Source organism: Balaenoptera borealis, assembly GCF_965194805.1.
Source record: "Balaenoptera borealis genome assembly, chromosome: 4".
NCBI classification, from domain to species: domain Eukaryota; kingdom Metazoa; phylum Chordata; class Mammalia; order Artiodactyla; family Balaenopteridae; genus Balaenoptera; species Balaenoptera borealis.
The window spans coordinates 29,784,787-29,798,581 of record NC_138861.1 but is presented as its reverse complement, the minus strand read 5'-3'; the positions used below and the strand labels follow the sequence as shown (position 1 = coordinate 29,798,581).

The following is a 13,795-nucleotide window of genomic DNA, read 5'->3' as shown; positions in this document are numbered from 1 at the left end:
AATTTCAAAATAACACATACAATGTTATAATATTTATCTGAATTTTGAGAATATGTATGCACATGTGTGTATTTTATACATTTAATATGCCTATCACCGATTTCAGGGCAGGAAAAATTATCCAGTCATGCAATGGATGTGCTACAATAAACTCACCAATTATTTGTACAGTTATTGCTTGGACATCTCTAGACATAAGGAACTGAAGGAAATACATTCAATCTTTGAATAACTTAGAAAGTTGTTTTTCTTATTTTCTTGTGATTGATTTGTTTCATTTTTGAATTAACATTTGTCTCCCCATTGTTTTCTCCACTTGAATTCTGTTCTAGAATAAGTCAAATTGTTTTTTCACCTGATACAAGAGACTTTATAACTTACAATAATCCAGTAATAACAAAGGTAATAACTAGGTAGTAGGCTTCTACTAGATGTGCACAAGCAAAGGAGGAATGATTATTTTTTACAATATTATGAAAGGTTATATGCATTAAGTGATTTCCCAAGACACTCCTATGAGTTTGGTTCACATAAGTCAAGCAATATCCAAAGTCCCTTACACTGTTTCCTTGGGAAAACATATCCTGTGAACAGCCCTTCCTGTCTGTCTCCTGCAACTACTCTGGCAGCTGCAACTGGCTGTTGCCAAAATGGCAGCAGTCACTTGTTGGGCATGAACAGGATGAGCTCTGGTGCCCAAAGACCATGACATTTCTTCTAACCAAGGACTTGCCAACTGTGTATATGTATGTAAGAGCAGGTACTCTTAAGCCTTAGACCTGTGCTGTCCAATATGGAGCCACTAGCCACATATGGCTCTTAAGCATTTGAACTGAGGCCAGTAAAAAGTGAAATGTGCTGTGTGTATAAAATACACACTAAATTTCAGACTCAACACACAAAAAGAGTGTAAAATAGCTCATTAATAATTTGTATAATGATTACATCTGAAAAATGACAATATTTTGGATAACTAGGTTAAATAAAATATAAAAATTCATTGTATCTGTTTCTTTTTACTTTTTAATGGAGCTACCAGAAAAATTTAAATCACATATGTAACTCACATTGTATTTCTATTGGACAGCCCTGCCTTCGAGACTAAGGTAGGGCTCAAACCTGGTACTTTGTAAGATAAATACTGCTCACAGAAGTGCTTTGTTTGCCCCCTACAATATCATTAAAATTTAAACTTCGTTGCTAACTTTGAAAAATTACCCATATGCTCATAAAATTGAGATTTTTAAAAAAAATTAATTTTACTTTTCTTGAAAATCCAGGAGATGAGGCATTGCTTGGGCTAATTTATTACATGGCAACAATTTTCTGGAGCTGGAGAGCTGCTGACTTCTTTTCAGACCAGGCTTGCCGCTACACCACAGTTGCCAACATTCCCTTTTGTTAGTCTTTACTCCCTTCACCATCATCTGTATTTAGTTATATTACCCACCTCAGCACTGGATGCTTTTGAGTTTGCAAGACCTGTCTTTCAACATCAATATTTTAGTATTTAACTTAACAGTGGGGAGAGGATTGTTGCCATGTTTGGAGGGCAGAAGAGGTGGATGTTAGTGGTGCATTATTCCACTGGCCCATTTTCTGCTTCAAGTGTTGAAAAGCAGAAATCTGTATTTGCATGTGGAGAAATCACCCGTGGGAATAATTGTTTCAATTAAATCAGTTGAATGAATGAAGTAGATGAGGGCTGTTATCCACGTGCGAAAACAGAGGATTTTGTTCAAAAGGTGTATGGGGATCCCACATCCTGAGATCAATAGGGAGTAGTGATTCATGTGTATACTAGAAAAGAATTCAGTGTTAAGTGGTCTGTTGGTTCTTCTTGAAGAGGAACCAAATAGCAGTCACCCAAACCTTAGAAACAAAACTCAAAGGAAGCTACAAATCAGAACAAACAAGGAAACCCTAGGGAGGTGGTGCCTGAAATCAGAGAAGCCCTCATTCCTGTATGATAATCAGTTTATAATATGGCCACCAGGGGAGACCTAAGACTTCCAGACATATTGGTATTTACAATTACCTTGTAGTCAAGATGGTCTGATAATAGTTCATTACATACTCTGTCCTTCCCAACATTTCAGTTTCTCCCTAATTACCAGCTGACCTTTCAGAGAGCTGGTTTTCAAAAAAGGCACAATTGTATGTTGTGTTCTAGCTCAACACTTCCTGACAGAATTATTGAGGAAGCATTATGCCAATCTATTGTTTACCAAAGCCGTAAAACCATCTGGTCCTAGGGGTTCATTTTTTGTAGCTGACTTCTAGAAGGCAGCATGGGTTTAACTTCCTCTGTCCTTCCTATTCTAGCTGCCAAGCCACTGTTGACAAAACACAGGTGTTTGAAGTTTCTCATTTTTGACTGGGCTTTCCATCCTGATCCTTGCTGTATTTATTTTTGTTCTATTTTCTGTACAATCACCTTATCTTCAGTATTTACACATTGCACTCAGTTTCCATACATCACATAGGTTTCTTTTGAAAACCTTCTGCATATTTCCAAACTTAGTCAAACATTTATAAGTGTATCTCAGAGACACAAAGCACATTTGTAGGAAGTCACGAAAATGACCTTGGTAATAAAACCTGAGGGCAGAGACATAACATTCAGGTGATAGCATCTACATGTCACAGAACATGAACCATCATCTGAGGAATTTCAGGTTTTCAAAATCAGTCTCTGATCCTACTCATAAATCCATGTATTTTGAATAACAGATAGGAAATCTAACACCGTTGCCATTAAGCAGGCTTAGTAAGTGTATTTAACTCTCAACTTCGCTATATAAAATTATACTCTTTCATTCCCATTCTCTATGAGACTTTAGGGTATTCCTTTTAGTATGTCACTGTTGTTTAACACACCACTGTTCCTTCAAATCATGGCAATTCTTGCACCTGCCTAAGGAATGGAACTGTATTTCTGCCCACAGAGTTCCTCCAACGTAAAACTACGGAGGCTGAAGCAGATCATCGCATACAAACTGAACGATACCTCTTCTTAGTCCTTAAATACCCTAATTGGGGGCAGCTGTCGTGTGGTGCAGCTGGGGCTGTCCCCCAACCTTCTTGCTAACTGTGTTAACATGAGCAGGAAGCAAAAAAAGAAGTTATCTTTGTTCCAGTGGTTTAGACAAGTAAGGAGACACACGCTACGATATTTATTTTCTATGACAATCAAAATGTTTCTGACACTTAAGAGCTTTTAAGACCATTGTGAAGAATGTTAGATCCACTACTTTGTCCAAGTACTAGTAGAACAGGTTGAACCTTCTATGTGCTCAAATAGTTGCAAATTGAAGTCAACCGGAGAAGAAATTCTGATGGTTTTTTGAGATAACAAGGGACAGATAATGTTTAACATAGGACGATAAATAACTGTTGTTTGATTATCACTTCTTCTTGGTATCACCCTGCTAGAACATTTTGGCTAGATGAGCTTGGTTATTTGAAATTTCTAATGCCTAATACTTCCATAATTTCTATGCCCTGTGCCCTGTACTAAGATTATTGTGAGAATTGCTGGTGAAAGAAGCGGGTAAGATAGCAATACAAAGAAGACGTGAACTTTTGGTTAACGTCAGACTCCTGGGAGTCGCCGTAAGCTAAAAAAAGAACTAGTGGGAGGATTATGTGCCTGTTACTCAAAGACCTCTAGTTCTGCCCTGGCAGCCACATCCTGCCTGTGGCTACGTCAACCCAAGTACCACATCTTACTGTTTTCTTGACAGATAAAACACCACCTGCTATTGAAGAAGGGGTCTCTCTTTGCAATAAACCAATGTCATCATGAAAGATTAATAAACAGTTAGGGTTACAGGAAACTTGGGGCCTTGAACATTACATATACATGTGAAAATGTTTGTGGCCAAGATCTTTTATTGATAGGAAAAAATAATATGTCATAATAGAAGAGAATTTGGAAAAGTACATAACGATGCAAAGAAGAAGTAACAGAAGAGAATTTGGAAAAGTGCAAAGAGATGAAAAGAAAAAAGTAACTCAAAGTCACCTCCTCTGATAGACTGAGTATAGCATTTTGTTCTGCTGGTATGCATGTTTATGTGAATATACATATACATGAATGATTTTGATTTTATAAATATGATATATACTTATATGTATTTACAAAATGGAAGTCATATTATACATCGTTCCCATGATCAGATTAAATGTGAACAAATTTTATTCTTTTAGTCACTTAATATTAGGTTTTACGAATTTTTCCATGTTGTGTTCTTTGAAAACATTTTGAATGTCCATTAATATTGCATTGCATCAGTGATTCTCAAGCTTTTGTATGCGTCAAAATTATCTTGCAGGCTTTGTGAATGCTTGGTGCACACTTAAGAGTTTCTGAGTCAATAGGTGTCGAATAGAGCCAAGAATGTACATTTCTAACAATTTGCCTGGTGATGTTGATCTTGCTGGTTTGGGGATTCCACAGTCATTCTTTTACAATTGGATATTTGGATTGTTCATCATGAGTAGCATTAGAATAATAATATGCATACATGACAATTTCCACAAGATAGGTTTCTATAATGAAAATAACTGGAAAAGTTATGAACTTTTTGGACACCTTCAATATGTTTGGTCAAACTTATCCAGAAAAACTGCACCAATTTATACTGTGTGTGAATGTTCTTACTCTACAAAATCCTTGTTACTCAGTATATTTAGTCAAAGTAACATCTTATTTCAGTTTACATTTCTTTGCTTACCAGTGAAGTGAAATATTTCATCTTATTTTCGGTATCTATTTGAAAGAACTATGAGCAAAAGCCTCTGGCTGTTTTCCTCAAGCTGTTGGGATCTTAAGATTTTTCTTATGTATTCCTAGCGATCCTTTATACTTTCAGGCTGTGAATCCCTAGTTTGTCCTATTTGACATAGATGTTTTCTCACTTTATTGTTTGCTTTTTTGTTAATTGGCTATTTTTGACAGTGGTTTGTTCTTTCCATTTTTATGTACCTAAGTCACTTTTTGTGATTTATTTTGTTACTTAGAAAACAGGAGTCCTAAAATAAACATTTTCCCAAATTTTTCTGTTTCTTATGGTTTTATGCTTAACATTTGCTTCCCTAACCATTCTGGAATTTCTTACTTTTCTCTTCCTTCCCTCCTTCCTTCCTTTCTTCTCTCCTTCCTTCCTTCTTCTCTACCTCTCCCTCTTTCTCTCCCTCCCTGTCTCCCTTCCTCCTTTTCTTATTCCTTCTTCCTTCCCCCTCCTTTCCTCCCTCCCTCCCTCCCCCACCTTCCTTCCTTCTTTCTTTTTTTTCTTTCTCTCTCTCTCTTCCTTCTCTTCCCTTCCCTTCCCTTCCTTTCTTTCTTTCTGCTTCCCACAATGTGAAGTGAAGCCCAAGTAGTTAATTAATTACCCAGCACCATTTATTAAATAACCTTTCCTTTTCCTATTACAATGTGGTGTACAATCACATTTAAAAGTTAATTTGCAAGCTGGGAAATTAGTTCTTGGTTGGTATTTGTAGGAAATGTGACCTGATATTAGATATTCTTCTTAGTAAGCACAACAGGAAACACATGTATGACATCTAATGAGAAAAACAGAAATCAAGCCATGTGTCCTTACCATGGCTTGGTAGCTCTAATTTCAATATGTGTCTTGGCTTCAGCTTAGATTCCCAATCAGCCGTTTAGAAGGTTTCCTTGTTTTGCTCATTGCCTTAAAGGTAATGTTTTCAAAGGGACAAAAAAACATTCTGTTACCTTAAGGAAATATTGAGAGTTCAGTGTGTTTTCCAGAGTTTGAGGTAAATGGGAACTCATTTAAAAATCCCACTGCATCATTGCACAAAACATATTTTTATTGTCTGGTCTTACTTTTTCATTCCTTGTCATTTGGTCTGCCAAACAGACTTTTCTCCATCTATTACTTTTCCCACTCACCCCACACGTCCTCCAGAATATATCAGAAATGCATTATGAGGTGTAACAGAGGTTAAAATAACCTCTTGACGTTTGCTTTGACAGAGTCAAGTTTTGTTTACAAATGTAAAAGTCCCTCTTATGAGTAGCTGTCAACAATTCTTTAATATTACTGTAGCTCCCTCCATCAAAAGTATCTGGATGCAGTGCTAGCAAAAAAAAAAAAAAAAAAATCCAATCTCTGAAGCAGTGACAATTATTCAGCACTTTTCCAGTTAGCCTGTACAACAGATGTAATTATCTTTAGGACACTGAGTCTCAGTTGTTACAAGGATAAAACTGAGGGTAACATCAGAACTTCAAACTGTTTACCAAAATAATGACCGATTTTCATGTCCTGATGAATGAATGGCAAAGTAATAAATTATTCTTCCAACTCGATTTTTCTAGGAACTCACATCTTATGAATTTTGAAATGGAACATTGTTATTAACAAAGACAAATAATGCACGTATAATTCAAAGTCAATTATATTTTTAAAATTCATTTAGCAGTTGTATCTATGAGTGTTTATTAATTTTTATTTTTAAATTTTTAATAATTCTGGCACTATAGAGATTTGTGAAGGCTCAGTTTCGGTTTTGTGGAAATTATATCCAGACACTTCACGCCGTTCCTCTTGTCCAGTTTTTTTCCTTTTTCCCACTTTCATGCTGATAATAACAACATCATGCCTGACATATTTTATTCCCCACTCACCTAGCCAGTGTTACTGATATGAATCAGAGATGGTAAATATCCTAATCATGTGTTGCAACTTCCCAGTTCTGGTCTGATGATAGATATCACTAGTCAATTGCAACATCTTTCTCTTTATATTTGCTATATGTCTCTTTCACAACTCTTCTAAAGGCTGGGAGGTAACTAAGCCATTCGAAGGTCATCCCTGACACTGGCTGTGGAAAGTGACCTTATGCATCGGTTCCCTTCAACTCCAAGTGGACAGAAGGCAGTAGCAATGTCCACAAGAGTGGAAAGCAAAGTAAGCAAAGTAAGAATTGAGGATCCTAAGAGCCTTTCTGCCACAGGTTACCTGCTGATGGTCACTGAAATAATAAGGAGTGCAGCAACCCTAGTTTCTGGTGTTACAGCAAGGACTGTGTGTACAGTTCTTCTGGACTAAATGACTCCCAAGTATGGAGTTCTCCCTTAAAAATGGCTACATTGTCATGGATAATTAAACCCTAAAATGAAGCCTTTCTCTATTTAAAGGTGCAGCTTTATCCACTTCTTTCTATGAATATATCTAAGAAAGGACAGCCATTGTATCTATTAGGTAGATTTTTACCAGACCCACCTTCCAAACTGGTTTCTCCAAAGGTAATGTATACAACTGAAATTAACATTAAAAAATAAAGTATGAAAAATAAGCCCACACAAGTCAGAACTATAAAATGCATTTGCTTTCTCCTGAAAGTTTTGAAATAATAAGGAATATTTGATCAATTGCTAAAATGCATAGAGCCACATTTTTTTCTGCCACAAGAAAAAAGATTGAAACAGAAAGAACACGGGTACACGGCAGCTGCTGTTACACAGAGTTCCAGATATTCCTGGCGCAGGCATTCCCACAGGACTGGGACAGTGGAGGAATGCAGTATCTTGGAGATTTGCAAGAGTATTTTGGCTTATCTCCTTTATTTGGCTCTCTGTACTTTGGTCATCATTAGTATTTTTCCAAGAGCCACATTTAGGTTTCTGATATAGCTAAGGGGATTACATAGAGCTGAATAAAATATTTAGTGTGTTCTCAGACAATTTTTAATCAAAATGTAACTGATATTCTCTACTTTCCTTTTTTTCCCTCCTCACCCACCTACCAACTGTCACACTCGAGATCACAGTTGGCCGGTATCTGGCAGGAGGATTCTACTCCCTCCATCCGGCCTCGTCGCTGACGGATCGCGGAACGCCTCTCCATCAGCCTCAGCAGCCTTTCAGCACAGCGCTCTGAGCAGCCCTTTCCAATCTACTGTAAGAGACGACACCGACTTAACTCCCTGAACCAGTCTGAGGTCATGGGGTATCGAAGACATGTTCCGGACTTGGCTGTGTAACAGAATCACTTTGTCATAAAAGCAGAATACCTGAATCTAACCTAAACTTATCAAACTAGGATCTTCAGGAGTGAGGGTCCCAGAATTTATATTTTAAACAATTTCACCAGGATGATTATCGTGCAGCCAGCCCTGCACCTGTTCATAGATTAGCATCTGGGAGACATGGATAGAGAAGAAAAAAATTAATCAATTTATTTAAGATCCGTTGAACCCCCATCTGCTAATTTATCAGAACAGTATCACGATACTTTCTTCAGTGGGTTCTCTGAAAGGCAAAATGAAATCATGCGCTTGGACGCACGAAGTGCTCGACTCAGGACTGGTGCGCCACACACGGTGCATTCCCTTCGTTAGAATGCTCCTTAGCAATCTGACTTCAAGGGAGATCATCACAATGTGATTAACTCATGAAGGCTTTCATCTATTGTCAAGGAAACAAAAAAGCACATATCCCCTTCTCTCAAAGACCTCTTGGGCTTCCCTGGTGGCGCAGTGGTTAAGAATCTGCCTGCCAATACAGGGGACACGGGTTCGAGCCCTGGTCTGGGAAGATCCCACATGCCGCGGAGCAACTAAGCCCGTGAGGCACAACTACTGAGCCTGCGCGTCTGGAGCCTGTGCTCCGCAACAAGAGAAGCCACGACAATGAGAGGCCCGCGCACAGCGATGAGGAGTGGCCCCCGCTCTCTGCAACTAGAGAAAGCTCTCGCACAGAAACGAAAACCCAACACAGCCAAAAATAAATAAATAAATAAATTTATAAAAAAAAAAAAAGACCTCTTATCTGAACAGCTCCTGATACTTTTGAAATTACCACTTTTCTTGTAGGTATTTGATATGGTATGGTTTTTTTTCAATAGTGTACACATGTACATATTAAAGTAAGTCTTAAAGTCATATTACCTTCTGTCACCTTGACACAGAAATGAAGAAGTGATACATATGTCCAATAATGGTTGATGAAGACCATGAAATCTGGATTGCTTCTATGACAAGTTGATGAGTGAAAATTATTCACAGCTCTGAGATAATATTTTAGTAGTTTCCTTCCAGCCAACATCTTCACCGAAAGGCACAACTCACCTGGAAAGAAATAAAGGCATGATTGAATGGCAGATGCACATGTATGTGTGTTCACTGAGAAGTATTTGTGGTATCCCTAAAATCATGACAAATTTAATATTTTGCATTTATCACTTGCCTATGGAGCTAACTTTTTTTCTCAAAGATCTTGAAGACTTTGAAGAAGCTGTATACACTGAAATGGAAAAGAGATGGTGTCAAGGAAATATGATGAAAAAAGATGTGCATAAGACAGTAAAATTGGCCATGTCAGGGTTATGTGCTCTGTGTTCATCCCCGTAGTCTGGGGAGTGGAGGCTATGGGTGGACGAGGAGAGGATGTGATTGTAGCATCATCAAGATGACATGAACTGATGGAGGGTGGTTCCTCCAAGAAACAGCAGCTGGGCGGCCCAAAACAATACATGATAGATACTCTTCAAATGTCACACTTCACTATCAGGTACAGATTTTTTCTGATCACATGATATCAACATTTGCCTGGCTAAAATGAGTATTAATTACAATGAGATACAAGCTTAGGCTTCTATTGTTTATTCCTTATGTCACATGCTTCTTGAAGCATGCTCAATCTAGAAGTCCAATCAAAACCAGTAAGGAAAGAACCTCTCAAAATTAGCTAAATGGAAGCTGGCTGGCAAAATTAGTGGGGGATGATTCAATCATTGAAAGACTCCTTCTGCTTATCCTAAAACAATGAAATTCAGTTCAATAAAAAATCTTATAAGTGCTCCTTAAATTATATGCCCCATGGTCAGTATCATTCATGACTAAGGAAATGCGAATCAAAACCACAGTCATACCACCTCACACCTACTAGGATGGCTAAAACTTAAAAACATAGACAACAAAAAGTGTTGGTGACTTCTGGTTTCCAGTCCAGCAAGTAAGGAGCTTAAAAGTCACCTCTCTGTCCTAATGACAAGTTAAAAAATGAATAAACTGAAAAATCAAAAATTCTTAGATTCATCAGAAAAGTGAGGTTACAAGGCAAAACCACTGCACCCCAAATTGAAGAGACAGAATCACCATTTAATAGATATAAGAATCACCATTTAATAGTTTGGAAACCCAACAGGGGAAACCTCCATGGGAACCTGTGTCAGGTAAGAAATCCTGAACTGTAATTGATGAATTGCTAGAGGCTCAGTGTGGACAAGTCTAAGATTTAAAAAAATGGAGAGGTCCCATAGTGAACCAAGAGTGAACACGAATGTAAACTATAGACTTGGGATGATAATGATATGTCAATGTAGATGCATCAACTCTAACAGATGTACGACTCTGGTGGGTAATATTGATAATAAGGGAAGCCATGCATGTGTGGCGACAGGAGGCATACAACTTCCTCTCAACTTTTCTGCAAATCTAAAACTGCTCTAAAAAAATTGTTTCAAAACAAAATTGTTTTCATCTCCAGGAGGACACAGTCATAGTAGGCCCCTACACTTTTGGGTGTTCTATCTCCACAAAACCTACCAGGTCCTCACAGTGAAACTTCCCTCTTGATTCCTCCAGGGGGAGGGGGAATGTATCATTTTGACAGATGCCATAATATTCTGTTCTTCTTAACAGGGTCTGCCCTCAGATAGAATTATTTTGCCACAGCCTAATCTGCTGGTTTATATCAGATCCTAACCTACCTGGGGGAAGGGAAGTACCCAAATCCAGCTGGCTCTTTGTGGGGGGAAGGAAATCTCAACTACAGTTCCCTCGATCTTTCCACAAAGGGACCTAAATACCCAGCTCTAGGCCTCTCTAGCCATTCAGTCACCATATGTGTATAGGTGGGGGCAGAAACTGAGAAGCAGTTGTGAAGGTCACAATCCAGGGGCACAGGTTCACCAAAAGGCTGAGATCTAATCATGGGCCATCAGAAACTTCCCCTTCTCCAGCACCTTACTACCACATTACTAAAGGCCTATTTATCACAGTTCCTTTTACTGAGTATGTCATGTCCAGCTATCAGGAAATCTTTACAAGGCGTAATAAAAAACACAGTTTGCAAAGACAAAACAAACATCAGAATCAGAGGCATATATGGCAAGAATGTTGGAATTATCAAACCAGGAATTTAAAATCATTCTGATTAGTATGCTAACAACACTAACAGAAAAAGTAGATAACAAGCAAGGACAAAGGGATAATATAATCAAGAGAGAAATTCTAAGAAAGAATCAAAAATAAATGCTAAAGATTAAAAAAAAAAAAAACACTGTAGCAGTAATGAAGAGTGCCTTTGAAGGGCTCATTGGTAGATTGGACATGGCTGAAGAAAGAATCTCTAAGCTTGAGAATATGTGAATAGAAACTTCCAAGACTGAAAAGCAAAGAGAAAAAACAACTTTAAAAATGGAACAGAATATCCAAGGACTGGGGGACAACTACAAAAAAATGTAAAATATGTGTAATGGGAATACCAGAAAGGGAGGGAAGGAAGGGAGGGAGAGAAGAAGGAAGAAAGAAAGGAAGAAAAGCAATATTTGAAGCAATAATGACTGACATTTCTTCCAAATTGATTCAAACACCAAACCATAGATTCAGGAATCTCCAAAAACACCAAAAAGGACAACTGCCGAAAGACAAAATAAAACTCTATCTGAGTATATCATATTCAAATTTTGGAAAATCAAAGATTAAAAAGTAATCTTGAAAGAACTAGAGGGGGAAAAAAACCCTTAATATAGAAGAGCAAAGATAAGAATTATATCTGACTTCTCAGAAACCATGCAAGTAAAAAGAAAATGTATTAAATGTTTAAAGTAATGAGAGGAAAAAAACACTAACCTAGAATTCTATGCCTTGTGAAATTATCCTGCAAAAGTGAAGGAGAAATCAAGACTTTCTCCACAAACAGAATTGTGAGAATTTGATGCCAGTACACCTGCCTTGCAACAAATTTTAAAAAGAGGTTCTTCAGAGAGAAGGACAATAATATAGGCCAGAAACTCAGATCTACACAAAGAAAGAATCGTAGATCTGCATAGATCAGAGAATCAATAAGTAAAGGTAAAATAAAAACTTTAGCTTTTCTTTTTTTTTTTTTTAATTATTTATTTATTTATTTATTTATTTATTTATTTATGGCTGTGTTGGGTCTTCGTTTCTGTGCAAGGGCTTTCTCCAGTTGTGGCAAGTGGGGGCCACTCTTCATCGCGGTGCGCGGGCCTCTCACTATCGCGGCCTCTCTTGTCACGGAGCACATGCTCCAGATGCGCAGGCTCAGCAATTGTGGCTCACGGGCCTAGTCGCTCCGCAGCATGCGGGATCCTCCCAGACCAGGGCCCGAACCCGTGTCCCCCGCACTGGCAGGCAGACCCTCAACCAGTGCGCCACCAGGGAAGCCCTTAGTTTTTCTTATTCTTAATTATTCACAAAAAAGTTTGCTTAAAATAATTGCAACACATATATACAACGGAATATTACTCAGCCATAAAAAGAAATGAAATTGAGTTATTTGTAGTGAGGTGGATGGACCTAGAGTCTGTCATACAGAGTGCAGTAAGTCAGAAAGAGAAAAACAAATACCGTATGCTAACACATATATATGGAATCTAAACAAAAAAAAAAAAAAAAAAAGTTCTGAAGAACCCAGGGGCAGGACAGGAATAAAGATGCAGACGTAGAGAATGGACTTGAGGACAAGGGGAGGGGGAAGGGTAAGCTGGTATGAAGTGAGAGAGTGACATGGACATATATACACTACCAAATGTAAAATAGATAGCTAGTGGGAAGCAGCCGCATAGCACAGGGAGATCAGCTTGGTGCTTTGTGACCACCTAGAGGGGTGGAATAGGGAGGGTGGGAGGGAGATGCAAGAGGGAAGGGATATGGAGATATATGTATATGTATAGCTGATTCACTTTGTTATACAGCAGAAACTAACACACCATTGTAAGGCAATTATACTCCAATAAAGATGTTAAAAAAAAATGTTAAAAATAAATAAATAAATAAATAATTGCAACAATGTATTTGCTTATATGTGTGTGTATATATATGATTAAGTGAAATGAATGACAGCAGTTATACAAGGGCTAGAAGGGAGGACTTAGGAATATGTTGTTATTATAAGGTACTTGCACTACCTGTGAAGAGGTACAGTGTTATTTGAAAGCAGACTTGGATTAGTTGTAAAGCTCTTCTGCAAACCCTAGAGCAACCAATAAAATGTTTAAAAAAAAAAGCATAATTGATACACTAAAAAAGTAGAGAAAATTGAATTATAAAATCTTCAATTAAAACCAAAAAATACACAAAAATTATGGAAGACAAAAATAGGAACAAAAGAACAAGGGCAACAAATAGAAAACTGTAACAAATATAGTAGATATTAATCCAGATATGTCAGTAATCACTTTAGGACTTCGCTGGTGGTTCAGTGGTTAAGAATCTGCCTCCCAATGCCAGGGACATGGATTCGAGCCCCGGTCTGGGAAGATCCCACATGCTGCGGAAAAACTAAGCCTGTGCACCACAACTACTGAGCCTGCACTCTAGAGCCCTCAAGCCACAACTACTGAGCCTGAGTACCACAACTACTGAGCCCACACGTCCTAGAGCCCATGCTCTGCAGCAAGAGAAGCCACCACAATGAGAAGTAAGCACACTGCAACAAAGAGTAGTCCCCGCTTGCCACAACTAGAGAAAGCCCACACGCAGCAACAAAGACCCAATGCAACCAAAA

At 38.1% G+C, this 13,795-nt stretch overlaps 1 pseudogene across 1 annotated transcript in view; it reads right to left on the bottom strand.

Moving 5' to 3' along the window:
- LOC309628229 (60 kDa heat shock protein, mitochondrial pseudogene) overlaps positions 1–13,795 on the bottom strand; it is a 173,951-nt pseudogene that overhangs the window by 109,847 nt on the left and 50,309 nt on the right. Inside the window, exon 3 of the transcript XR_014249450.1 lies at positions 8,929–9,108. The product of XR_014249450.1 is annotated as a 60 kDa heat shock protein, mitochondrial pseudogene (transcript). The remainder of the gene's footprint in view (positions 1–8,928; positions 9,109–13,795) is intronic.